The sequence below is a fragment of the Triticum urartu genome, chromosome 1A (assembly GCF_056163025.1).
Source record: "Triticum urartu cultivar PI428250 chromosome 1A, HENAU_Tu73, whole genome shotgun sequence".
NCBI lineage: Eukaryota > Viridiplantae > Streptophyta > Magnoliopsida > Poales > Poaceae > Triticum > Triticum urartu.
In genome coordinates this window covers 281,860,791-281,873,795 of record NC_141873.1, presented here as the reverse complement: position 1 = coordinate 281,873,795, position 13,005 = coordinate 281,860,791, and positions in this window count along the sequence as shown.

Below are 13,005 nucleotides of genomic sequence, written 5' to 3'. Positions count from 1 at the left end.
CACCGGATGTTCGGCCTCAGCATACTGAGACCAGAACAGCTTCTCCGTTGAGCTCCCATCCTCGGCCTGGTAAAATTGTGCGGCATTGGACACACTGCGGAGCAAATCTACGAATGCTCCTGAAGAGCTCCGGATCCGGGTAAGTAATCGGTAATTTACTTTTACATGCTTGCTTTGCATATAGAAAGCCTTACCCGCCGCTATCTTCTTCATCGCGTCGATCTCCTGAAGGGCCTTCTGGGCCTCGGCCTTGGCACTCTTCGCGCTCTCACGGGCCGCGGCAAGCTCAGACTCTCGCGTCTTCAAGTCAAGCTCCAACGTCTCGTGCTTCGTCAAGAGAACCTGGAGCTCTTGCTGCACCTCGCCCACCCGAGCCTCGTGCCTCTCTCGCTCGGTGCGCTCCTTGGCCGCTGTCTCTTCGGCCTTGGTTAGCGCTTGCTTCAGGGCCGCCACCTCGGCCGTGGCCCCTGGCAAAACATACAATGATCCTGTCATTCTGCAATCGCGTCCTTTCTTATATATACATATATCTATAGACGGGGTATTACTTACCCTCGTTCTCCTCGAGCTGCCTCTTGACAAGGCCGAGCTCTTTCTTGGACCCATCGAGGTCCTGCTTCAGTACGGCGACCTCCGCAGTTAGTGCGGCGGATGCCAGCAGAGAAGCCTGCATATGCATATTGACATACTTATATTAGATTCCTGCGATATTATTTGATCCTCTGTTCAGCTTTTCTTTGCGAACACCGAACAAAGCATCAGGGGCTACTGTCTATGCGGTAATACTTCTACTACATTTTAAAACACTTACCTCGAAGCCTATTAGAAGGCTAGTACAGGCTTCAGTCAATCCGCTCTTGGTGGACTGAACCTTCTGGATCACCGCACTCATGATGGTGCGGTGCTCCTCCTCGATGGAAGCACTGCGAAGCGCTTCCAACAGATTGTCCGACGCCTCTAGATGGACAGAGGTCACCGACACAGGCGTCTCACCCCTCTTAGAAGGAGACAGCCTGCCCGAGCCAGGAACCGCTGGAGGTTCCGGCGCGGTGTTCGGCTGAGGGCCGAACTCGGAGCTCTCAGGGGCCCCGTCCCCTCTGCTCCCGGAGTCCGGAAGGTCGCCTTGAGGCGCCTCCGGGACTGTCTCCCCTCGATTCGGTGCCTCTTGAGACAACACCTCGGCGTCGTCGGCAGGATGAGGGGAGGTGGCAGTCGGGACTGGATCGCTATCCATGTTCGACGAACCAAGGGAGCCGCCCGATGATACCTCGATATTGGCTCGTGGCGGCCTGCGTAATTATGTTCAGCGATTAGGGAAAGCAATGCGAGAAAGGAATCCTATGGGTTACTTCGGTATCCGAATACTTACGATCTCCCCTGGGGCTTGGCCCTGGGCAACTACTCGTCTTCACTTTCGTCGGCGGCGGTGGAGCTGTCCGGAAGGAGAGTCCTTCCCTTCTTGGACCCTCCGGCCTCCCCAATTGGGGCGGCCTTCCTTTTCTTGTCTCCCCAAGTCGATGGGGGAGCCTCTTCTTCCTCTTCCTCGTCTTCGGGGGAAGAGTGCGCTGCAGAGTCATCGGACGGTGAGTCCGACGACGCCTGGTGTCGGGAACTCTTTCGAGCTCCCTTGGCCTTCTTGGTCTTCTCCGACACCTTATAAGGGGCCGGAGTCAACATCTTCGCCAGAAGGGCGTCTGCAGGGCCTTCGGGCAAGGGAGCCGGATAGTCGATTTGTCCGGCCATCTTCTGCCAGTCCTGTTAACAGCACGGGAGTTTAGATTCCGCATAGAGTCAATCTATATAAAAATAAGTATCATGTGAAAGGTAAAACAACTTACCGCGCTGGCTTGGCGCTTCGCGCTGAATCCACGATCCTCAGTAATGGGGGGAGGGACCTCGGCGCTTTTGAACAACACCCTCCAGGCATCTTCATGAGTCATGTCGAAGAGCCTGTTCAGAGTTCGGTGCTGCGCCGGATTGAACTCCCACAAGGTGAACTCCCGTTGTTGGCATGGGAGTATCCGGCGGATGAGCATAACCTGGACTATGTTGACGAGCTTGAGCTTCTTGTCCACCATGTTTTGAATACATGTCTGGAGTCCGGTCAGCTCTTTTGAATTACCCCAGGACAGGCCCTTGTCCTTCCAGGAGGTGAGCCGCATGGGGGTGCCAGATCGGAACTTGGGGGCCGCTACCCATGCAGGGTCGCGCGGCTCGGTGATATAGAACCACCCGATTGCCATCCCTTTATGGTTTCCACAAAGGAGCCCTCGAGCCATGTTATGTTGGGCATCTTGCCCACCATGGCACCTCCGCACTCCGCCTGGCAGCCGCCCACCACCTTTGGCTTGACGTTGAAGGTCTTCAGCCATAGGCCAAAGTGGGGCTTGATGCAGAGAAAGGCCTCGCACACGACGATAAACGCCGAGATGTTGAGGATGAAATTCGGGGCCAGATCATGGAAATCCAGGCCGTAATAGAACATGAGCCCTCGGACGAAGGGATGGAGAGGGAATCCCAGTCCGCGGAAGAAATGGGTGAGGAATACAACCCTCTCATGGGGCCTGGGGGTGGGGATGAGTTTCCCCTCATCTGGGAGCCGGTGCGCGATGTCGTCGGGCAGGTATCCGGCTCTTCTCAGTTTCTTGACGTCTCCCTCTGTGACGGAGGAGACCATGCACCTGCCTCCCGCTCCGGACATGGTTGGAGAAGGTTGAGATGGAAGTGAGGACTTGGGCGCTAGAGCTCGAGTGTGCGGGAGCGGATGAGCAGAGGAGGAAGAAGGCGTGGATAGAAAGGTGAATCCTTATCCCTTTATATGGGCGGACAAAATTAAGCGTCCCCACTTGCCTGGTAAAACTCGCTTATCCCCCAAGCATCGTAATTGATGGCGCGGTTGGGTTACCCATGCCCGTATTGATGAGAATCCCATAATAAGGGGACACGATCTCTGCTTTGACAAGACGTGTCGAAAAACTGCCTCGCATCATGTGCGGGGCTGGTTAAAAGAAACGGTTCGAATAATCACCGGGCCATGACGTAATGTCATGTTGCCAAAACAAGCTAGCGAATTAGATCTGCGAAAACATTATTCTCTCTACGGTGGAATGTGGAACTTATTTTGCAGGGTCGGACACTATCCTCGTATTCAAATTCTTCTGTGATGTATTCGGAGAAAGAACCCGCCTTGCAATGCCGAAGACAACTGCGCGCCGGACTCATCGTCATTGAAGCCTGGTTCAGGGGCTACTGAGGGAGTCCTAGATTAGGGGGTCTCCGGACAGCCGGACTATCTCCATTGGCCGGACTGTTAGACTATGAAGATACAAGATTGAAGACTTCGTCTCGTGTCCGGATGGGACTCTACTTGGCGTGGAAGGCAAGCTAGGCAATACGTATATGGATATCTCCTCCTTTGTAACTAACCTTGTGTAACCCTAACCCTCTCCGGTGTCTATATAAACCGAAGGGTTTTAGTCCGTAGGACAACAATCACAACATACAATCATACCATAGGCTAGCTTCTAGGGTTTAGCCTCTCTGATCTCGTGCTAGATCTACTCTTGTACTACACATATCTTCAATATTAATCAAGCAGGACATAGGGTTTTACCTCCATCAAGAGGGCCCGAACCTGGGTAAAACATCGTGTCCCTTGCCTCCTGTTACCATCCGGCCTAGACGCACAGTTCGGGACCCCCTACACGAGATCCGCCGGTTTTGACACCGACAGACGTCTTTCTCCAAATTTATTTTGTGTTGACATAGAGTGGGACTAATGCCCTTAAGATCATCAAGATTATATCCAATAGCAGCATGGTGCTTTCTTCAGAGTTTTCAATAATTTCTCTTCCTCCTTCTCTGAAAGGTTAGCGCTAATAATAATATGATATATCTTCTTTTCATCAAGATAAGCATATTTAAGAGTATTAGGTAATGGTTTAAGCTCAAACACGGGATCACCCTTGGTTGGAGGAGGATCCCCTAGGATTTCAACAGGCAATTTGTGTTTTAGAATAGGTCCCAGTTTAAAGAATACTTCATCTATTTCCCTTCTTTCATTCACGAACATATCATTTTCATGGTCTAGCAAATATTGTTCTAAGGGATCAGTAGGAGGCACGGCAATAGAAGCAAGACCAATAATTTCATCTTTACTAGGCAATTCTTTATCATGGGGTTGTCTATGAAATTTAGCAAAATTAAACTCATGAGACATATCCCCTAAACCAACAGAAACAATATCCTTATTGCAGTCTATCTTAGCATTGACAATATTCAAGAAGGGTCTACCAAATATAATGGGACAAAAGCTATCTTGTGGGGAACCAAGAACAAGAAAATCAGCAGGATATTTAACCTTCCCACACAAGACTTCAACATCTCTAACAATACCAATTGGTGAAATAGTATCTCTATTAGCAAGCTTAATGGTAACATCGATATCTTCTATCTCGGCTAGTGCAATATCATGCATAATTTCTTTGTATAAGGAAATAGGTATTGCACTAGCACTAGCACCCATATCACACAAGCCATGATAACAATGATCTCCTATTTTAACAGAAATAACATGCATGCCTACCACAAGTCTATGTTTATCTTTAGCACCAGATTTAGCAATTCTAGTAGTCTCATCACAAAAGTAAATAACATGCCCATCAATATTATCAGCCAAGAGATCTTTAATAATAGCAATATTAGGTTCAACTTTAACTTGCTCAGGGGGTGCATAAGTTATAATATTACTTTTACGAACCATAGTTGAAGCTTTAGCATGATCCTTTATTCTAACAGGGAAAGGTGGTTTCTCAACATAAGCAGTAGGAACAATAGGATCATTATAAGTGATAGTCTTTTCTTTAACTTTAATAGGTTCAACTACTTTTACTTCTATGGGAGGATGATATTTAAACCACTTCTCCTTAGGGAGATCAACATGAGTAGCAAAGGATTCACAGAAAGAAGCTACTATCTCAGAGTCAAGTCCATATTTAGTGCTAAATTTACGGAAAACATCGGTATCCATAAAAGATTTAACACAATCAAACTTAGGTGTTATACCTGACTCCTTACCTTCTCAAGATCCCAATCTTCAGAGTTGCGTTTAATTCTCTCCAATAAATTCCATTTGAATTCAATAGTCTTCATCATAAAGGAACCAGTACAAGAAGTATCGAGCATGGAGCGATTGTTGTCAGAAAGTCGAGCATAAAAGTTTTGAATAATCATTTCTCTTGAGAGCTCATGATTGGGGCATGAATATAACATTGACTTAAGCCTCCCCCAAGCTTGAGCGATGCTTTCTCCTTCGCGAGGCCAAAAATTATATATATAATTACGATCACGATGAACAAGATGCATAGGATAAAACTTCTGATGGAATTCCAATTTCAACCGTTTGTAGTCCCATGATCCCATATCATCACATAGCCTATACCATGTCAATGCATCTCCCTTCAAAGATAAAGGGAATACCTTCTTCTTGATAACATCATCGGGCATACCTGCAAGCTTAAATAATCCACAAACTTCATCCACATAGATTAAGTGTAAGTCGGGATGCAATGTTCCATCTCCTGCAAAAGGATTAGCCAGCAGTTTCTCTATCATACCCAAAGGAATTTCGAAGTAAACATTTTCATTTTCAATAGGTCCAGTAGGTTGAGGAGCAACTATTTGCTCTACCGGTCAGGGTGAAGATACCCCAAACAAGCCCCTCAAAGGATTACTTTCCATAGTAACAAGTGACAGTAAATTTTAGCACACTATATAAATTTTTCCTTACCAAATTCCACCTACCAAAGGCGCTTCACTCCCCGGCAACGGCGCTGATACGTCTCCAACGTATCTATAATTTCTGATTGCTCCATGCTATATTATCTACTGTTTTGGACATTATTGGGCTTTATTACCCACTTTTATATTATTTTTGGGACTAACCTATTAACCGGAGGGCCAGCCCAGAATTGCTGTTTTTTGCCTATTTCAGAGTTTCGCAGAAAAGGAATATCAAACGGAGTCCAAACGGAATGAAACCTTCGGGAACGTGATTTTCGGAATGAACATGATCCAGGAGACTTGGACCCTACGTCAAGAAATAAAGGAGGAAGCCACGAGGTAGGGGGCGCGCCTACCCCCCCCCCTCCCAGGCGCGCCCTCCACCCTCGTGGGCCCCCTGTTGCTCCACCGACGTACTCCTTCCTCCTATATATACCTACATACCCCCAAACGATTAGATACGGAGCCAAAACCCTAATTCCACCGCCGCAACCTTCTGTATCCACGAGATCCCATCTTGGGGCCTGTTCCGGAGCTCCGCCGGAGGGGGCATCCATCACGGAAGGCTTCTACATCAACACCATAGCCTCTCCGATGAAGTGTGAGTAGTTTACTGATACGTCTCCAACGTATCTACTTTTCCAAACACTTTTGCCCTTATTTTGGACTCTAACTTGCATGATTTGAATGGAACTAACCCGGACTGACGATGTATTCAGTAGAATTACCATGGTGTTATTTATGTGCAGGAGCAAACGTTCTCGGAATGACATGAAACTTCACGGAGACACTTTTCAGAAAATAAGAAAAATACCTGCCAAAGATGAAGGCCAGGGGGGCCACCACCTTGCCACGAGGGTGGGGGGCACGCCTGCCCCCCTAGGGCGCGACCCCTACCTCGTGGGCCCCCTGTTGCCTCTCCGACTCCAACTCCAACTCTATATATTGAGTTTCGGGGAGAAAAAAATCAGGGAGAAGAAATCATCACGTTTTACGATACGGAGCCGCTGCCAAGCCCTAAAACCTCTCGGGAGGGCTGATCTGGAGTCCGTTCGGGGCTCCGGAGAGGGGAATCCGTCGCCATCATCATCACCAACCATCCTCCATCACCAATTTCATGATGCTCACTGCCGTGCGTGAGTAATTCCATCGTAGGCTTGCTGGACGGTGATGGGTTGGATGAGATCTATCATTTAATCGAGTTAGTTTTGTTAGGGTTTGATCCCTAGTGTCCACTATGTTCTGAGATTGATGTTGCTATGACTTTGCTATGCTTAATGCTTGTCACTAGGGCCCGAGTGCCATGACTTCAGATCTGAACCTATTATGTTTTCATCAATATATGAGTGTTCTTGATCCTATCTTGCAAGTCTATAGTCACCTATTATGTGTTATGATCCGTTAACCCCGAAGTGACAATAATCGGGATACTTACTGGTGATGACCGTAGTTTGTGGAGTTTATGTATTCACTATGTGTTAATGCTTTGTTCCGGTTCTCTATTAAAAGGAGGCCTTAATATCCCTTAGTTTCCGTACAGACCCCGCTGTCACGGGAGGGTAGGACAAAAGATGTCATGCAAGTTCTTTTCCAAAAGCACGTTTGACTATATTCGGAATACATGCCTACATTATATCAATGAACTAGAGCTAGTTTTGTGTCACCCTAGGTTATGACTGTTACATGATGAACCGCATCCGGCATAATTCTCCATCACCGATCCATTGCCTACGAGCTTTCCATATATTGTTCTTCGCTTATTTACTTTTTCGTTGCTATTGCTATCATCACTACAAAATACCAAAAACATTGTTTTTACTATTGTTACCTTTTGCTACCGTTATCACCACTATCATATTACTTTGCTACTAAACACTTTGCTGCAGATATTAACTTTCCAGGTGTGGTTGAATTGACAACTCAGCTGCTAATACTTGAGAATATTCTTTGGCTCCCCTTGTGTCGAATCAATAAATTTGGGTTGAATACTCTACCCTCGAAAACTGTTGCGATCCCCTATACTTGTGGGTTATCAAGACTATTTTCTGGCACCGTTGCTGGGGAAGCATAGCTCTATTCTTTGAGTCACTTGGGATATACATCTGCTTATCATTATGAAGAACTTGAGAGATCCAAAAACCAAGATCTATCCCTCAACTACGAGGGGAGGCAAGGAACTGCCATCTAGCTCTGCACTTGATTCACCTTCTGTTTTGAGTAAGCTTGCGACACCTACACCCGCTTCTGCTATTCGTTCTGATATGTCGCATGTTATTGATGATGCCACTTCTGCTATGCATGATACTTATGATGAAACTACCTCTATGCCTGATACTACTATGCCACTTAGTGCTTTTCTTGGTGAACAACTTTCTAGGGCTAGAGAAATTGAAAATATTGAATCTGATGATACTGATGAAAGTGATGATGAAGAACCACTTGCCATTCCTAAGGGTTATGTTTTTGATCGAGATGCTTCTTTAGCCATTTTAGCTTGCAGAAATAGAACTGAACTTAAAAATTATTAGCTAAATGGAGTAAGCAATCTCTAAATGCTAGAATGAAACCTGACCCTGCTCTTGCTACTTCACCTTTCTTTGTTACTGATAAGGATTATGAATTCTCTGTTGATCCTGATATAATTACTTTGGTTGAATCTGATCCTTTTCATGGTTATGAATCTGAAACTGTTGTGGCACATCTTACTAAATTGAATGATATAGCTACTCTGTTCACTAAAGATGAGAGAACTCTTTACTTTTACATCCTTAAAATATTTCCGTTCTCATTCAAGGGTGATGCTAAGATATGGTTTAATTCTCTTGATCCTGGTTGTGTGTGTAGTCCCCAGGATATGATTTATTACTTCTCTGCTAAATATTTCCCTGCTCATAAGAAACAAGCTGCTTTAAGGGATATATATAATTTTGTGCAAATTGAAGAAGAGAGTCTCCCACAAGCTTGGGGGAGGCTTCTCCAATTACTTAATGCTTTGCCTAATCATCCTCTTAAGAAAAATGAAATACTTGATATCTTTTATAATGGACTAACTGATGCCTCCAGAGATTACCTGGATTCTGGTTCTGTTTTCAGGGAAAGAACACCGGATGAAGCTGAAATTCTATTGAATAATATGTTGACAAATGGAAATAATTGGACACCTCCGGAGCCAATTCGTGAGCCTATTCCTAAACCAACTTCGAAGAAGAGGGGTATTCTATTTCTCAGTCTTGAAGATATGCAAGAGGCAAAGAAATCTATGAAAGAAAAGGGTATTAAAGCTGAAGATGTTAAGAATTTACCTCCTATTGAAGAAATACATGGTCTTAATTTACCGCCTGTTGAAGAAACATATAATCCAAATCCTTTACCTATTGAAGAAACTCATGGTCTTGATAACCCGACATAGGTAGTAAAGGTAAATTCTCTCTATAGATATGATAAAGCTGTAATCCCATCTACTAAGTTTGCTAGCCCATGCTTAGATGAGTTTGATAAATTTATGGCTAAGCAAGAAGACTTTAATGCTTATTTTGGTATACAATTAAAATACAATTCAAATATGCTTGGACACTTGGGTGATTATATGGCTAATGTCAAAGGTGAACTTAAACTTATTAGTAAACATGCTTCGATGGTTACCACTCAAGTAGAACAAGTACTTAAAGCTCAAAATGATTTGCTCAATGAATTGAATAGTAAAAATAATGATAATGCTATTAGAGTGGCTACTAGAACTGGTAGAATGACTCAGGAACCTTTGTATCCTGAAGGCCACCCTAAGAGAATTGAGCATGATTCTCAGAGAAGTAATTTAGATGCACCTAGGTCTTCTAAAAAGAAGAAAAAGAAAAAAGATAGGACTTTGCATGCTTCTAGTGATCCTATTGTTGAAACACCTGAGAATCCAAATGATATTTCTATTTCTGATGCTGAAACTCAATCTGGTAATGAACCTGAAACTAGTGATAATGCTAATAATAATGTTCATAATGGTGCTCAACATAGTAATGATAATGATATAGAAATTGAACATGCTGTTGATCTTGATAAACCACAATCAAAGAATCAACGTTATGATAAAAAAAGACTTTGTTGCTAGGAAACATGGTAAAGAAAGAGAACCATGGGTTTAGAAACCCATCCCTTTTCCTCCCAAACCATCCAAGAAAAAGGATGATGAGGATTTGGAGCGCTTTGCTGAAATGATTAGACCTATCTTTTTGCGTAAGCGATTAACTGATATGCTTAAAACCAATCCTTATGCTAAGTACATGAAAGATATTATTAAAAATAAAAGAAAGATACCGGAAGCTGAAATTTCCACCATGCTTGCTAATTATACTTTTAAGGGTGGAATACCAAAGAAACTTGGAGATCCAGGAGTACCCACTATACCTTGGTCCATTAAAAGAAATTATGTTAAAACTTCTTTATGTGATCTTGGAGCCGGTGTTAGTGTTATGCCTCTCTCTTTATATCGTAGACTTGATTTGAATAAGTTGACACCTACTGAAATATCTTTGCAAATGGCTGATAAATCAACTGCTATACCTGTCGGTATTTGTGAGGATGTGCGTGTTGTAGTTGCAAACGTTACTATTTCAACGGACTTTGTTATTCTTGATATTACCGAGGACGATAGTATGTTTATTATTCTTGGAAGACCCTTTTTGAATACTATAGGGGCTGTTATTGATTGCACTAAAGGCAATGTCACTTTTCATGTTAATGGTAATGAGCACATGGTACACTTTCCGAGGAAACAACCACAAGTTCATAGTATCAACTCTATTGGAAAAATTCCATCGATTATATTTGGAGGTTTTGAATTTCCTCTTCCAACTGTCAAGAAGAAATATGATATTCTTATTATTGGGGATGTGCATATCCCCGTTGAGGTAACATAGTGTTATTCGAAATTTCTCCGGTTCCATGTTATTCGGAATGAGTTCGTTAACAAGACTTGATCAACCTTGTTAGTGGATTCCTTTTGATAATCATGAGATGGATGAAACTAGAAGGCACAACCTTCTGTACCCCACTTTTACTTTCTGATATTTATATTAAATAAAATAAAAATAAAAATTTGTCTGTCTGTTATCTGATTATCCGTGCAATATAAAAATACCTCGAAAATAAAAGTTCTCCAAATGCCCTAAAAATTAAATATGATTTTTTCTAGAATATTTGAGGATTTATGGAACTGAGAACACACCAGGGGGCCAACCACCTGCCTACGAGGGTGGAGGGCGCGCCCCCTACCTCGTGGGCCCACGGTGGCCCTCCTCCACTTATCATTTCACCCATACACTTCATCTTCCTCCCCCAAAGACGAATAACCAGCTCAAACCCAAGTCCAAGCTCATTTTGTTGCCATTTTCGATCTCCTTGCTCAAAGCACCTCTCACAAAACTGCTTGGGGAGATTTTTCCTTGGTATGTGACTCCTCCATTGGTCCTATTAGTTTTTGTTCTAGTGCTTTATTCATTGCAATTTTTTTGCTGCTTAGGTGACCATGTTCTTGAGCTTGCATGTCAAATTTATATGGTCAAAAGTAGTTTTGATGCATGATATAGGCCCTAGGCACTTGTAGGAGTAGTTACTATCAATATTATTGAGTTTGGTTTACTTTTATTTTGAAGTTACTAAAAATTTTCATAATTTTTCAGAGGAAGAAAAATGCTTAGGAAAATGTTCCAAGGTGGTTCTTCAAGGAAGTAAGGACCTAGGCTTGCAATGCGTGATGCTGACGAAGAGCCACCAAGAGACGCTCTTGTGCGTCCTTGTGAGTGGCCTTCTGAAAATTTTATGGATCGAGCGGGAATAAAAGAAGAATTCAACGCATATTTGTGTAACGCTGATCTCATGAGCTTCGAGGAAGAGAAGTGCAGTCAGTATCATAATCTCACTAGTTCCTTTGTGAGGAGGTTTGAATTTTCAACTTCACGTAATTCTCCAACTTTCCTGTTTGATCTTTATGATAAATCTTATACCATGGACTTAGAGGAGTTTACCACTGCTTGCAAACTTCCACAATGGGGTAGTATAAGGGATCCTCGCAAATCTAAATTTAGAGATTTTCTTACTAATATAACTGTGGGAGAATCTAGAGATATTACACAAGCTACCATAGGGAGCATTCACTTTCCTACTATACATTATTCTGTTCTCTTCATAGGTAGATGCATAAATGGTAAAGATGAGGCATGCCACATGTGTGTCCCTGACCTCAGTATTCTTAGGAGTGCTGTGGTAGGAGACAAATCTTATAATTTGGGAGCCATTGTTGCACGTAGGTTGCATCTTAATAGATTTAATGGAGATTTCTTTGGTGGAATTTATGCAACTCGCGTAGCTAATTTTCTTGGTATAGATGTATGCGAAGATGATATTGAATTACCCCCTGCCTATCTAGATTTTAATGCTATGGTTCACCACCAGTTTGTCCAGAGGAACGAATCACCTCTCCAGTATCGACTAATTTTTGACAGACGCCGTGTTGTCCGTATTACTCTCCTCGCTCCTGCTTCCTTTGATTATCAGGCAAGAGGAGGATATACTATTACCAGAGAGGAGGTAGATGAGTACGAGAGGAGAGAGGAGGCCGCTCGTCGCCACGCTGCAGCTCAGCAGGCGATAGCTGGTGCATCACAGTACGACCCCAACTATTATTATGGATATCCGCCAGGCCAGCCGTGGCCATAGACCAACTTAGGCCAAAAGCCTAAGCTTGGGGGAGTACGTATTTCCCACCGACATTACATTTACGTTCACACACTCATTGCTAGAGGTCGGTGCTCATACTTTTTCATTGTATCATCCATGCTAGTTTATTTTCCTTTTTATGCTTTCTTCGTGTGTGTTTAATAAACCTTAAGAAAAACCAAAAAAATTAGTTGTAGCCTTTAATTAGTTTAGTTTCCATGCTTGTAGTAGTAATTAAAAAGAAAACCCAAAAATATTTCCTATTCTTCTTTTGCTTGTTGGGAGCTTTCCCGTGTAAATAGTTTTATTTCTTTTCTTTTCTTTGGGGGTCGATAGGAGAAGACCACAATTAAATTGTTGAAGTGGCTCTTATATGCATTATTGTTGATCTGACAAAAGAGCCCATATTGCCTTGTCTTCTCCTGTTTATTGAATGCCTGCAGATTCCAGCTTAGTCCAATGCACGTGCACTATTATTATTATTCACATCGTTTGGTCGTGCAAGTGAAGTGCAAT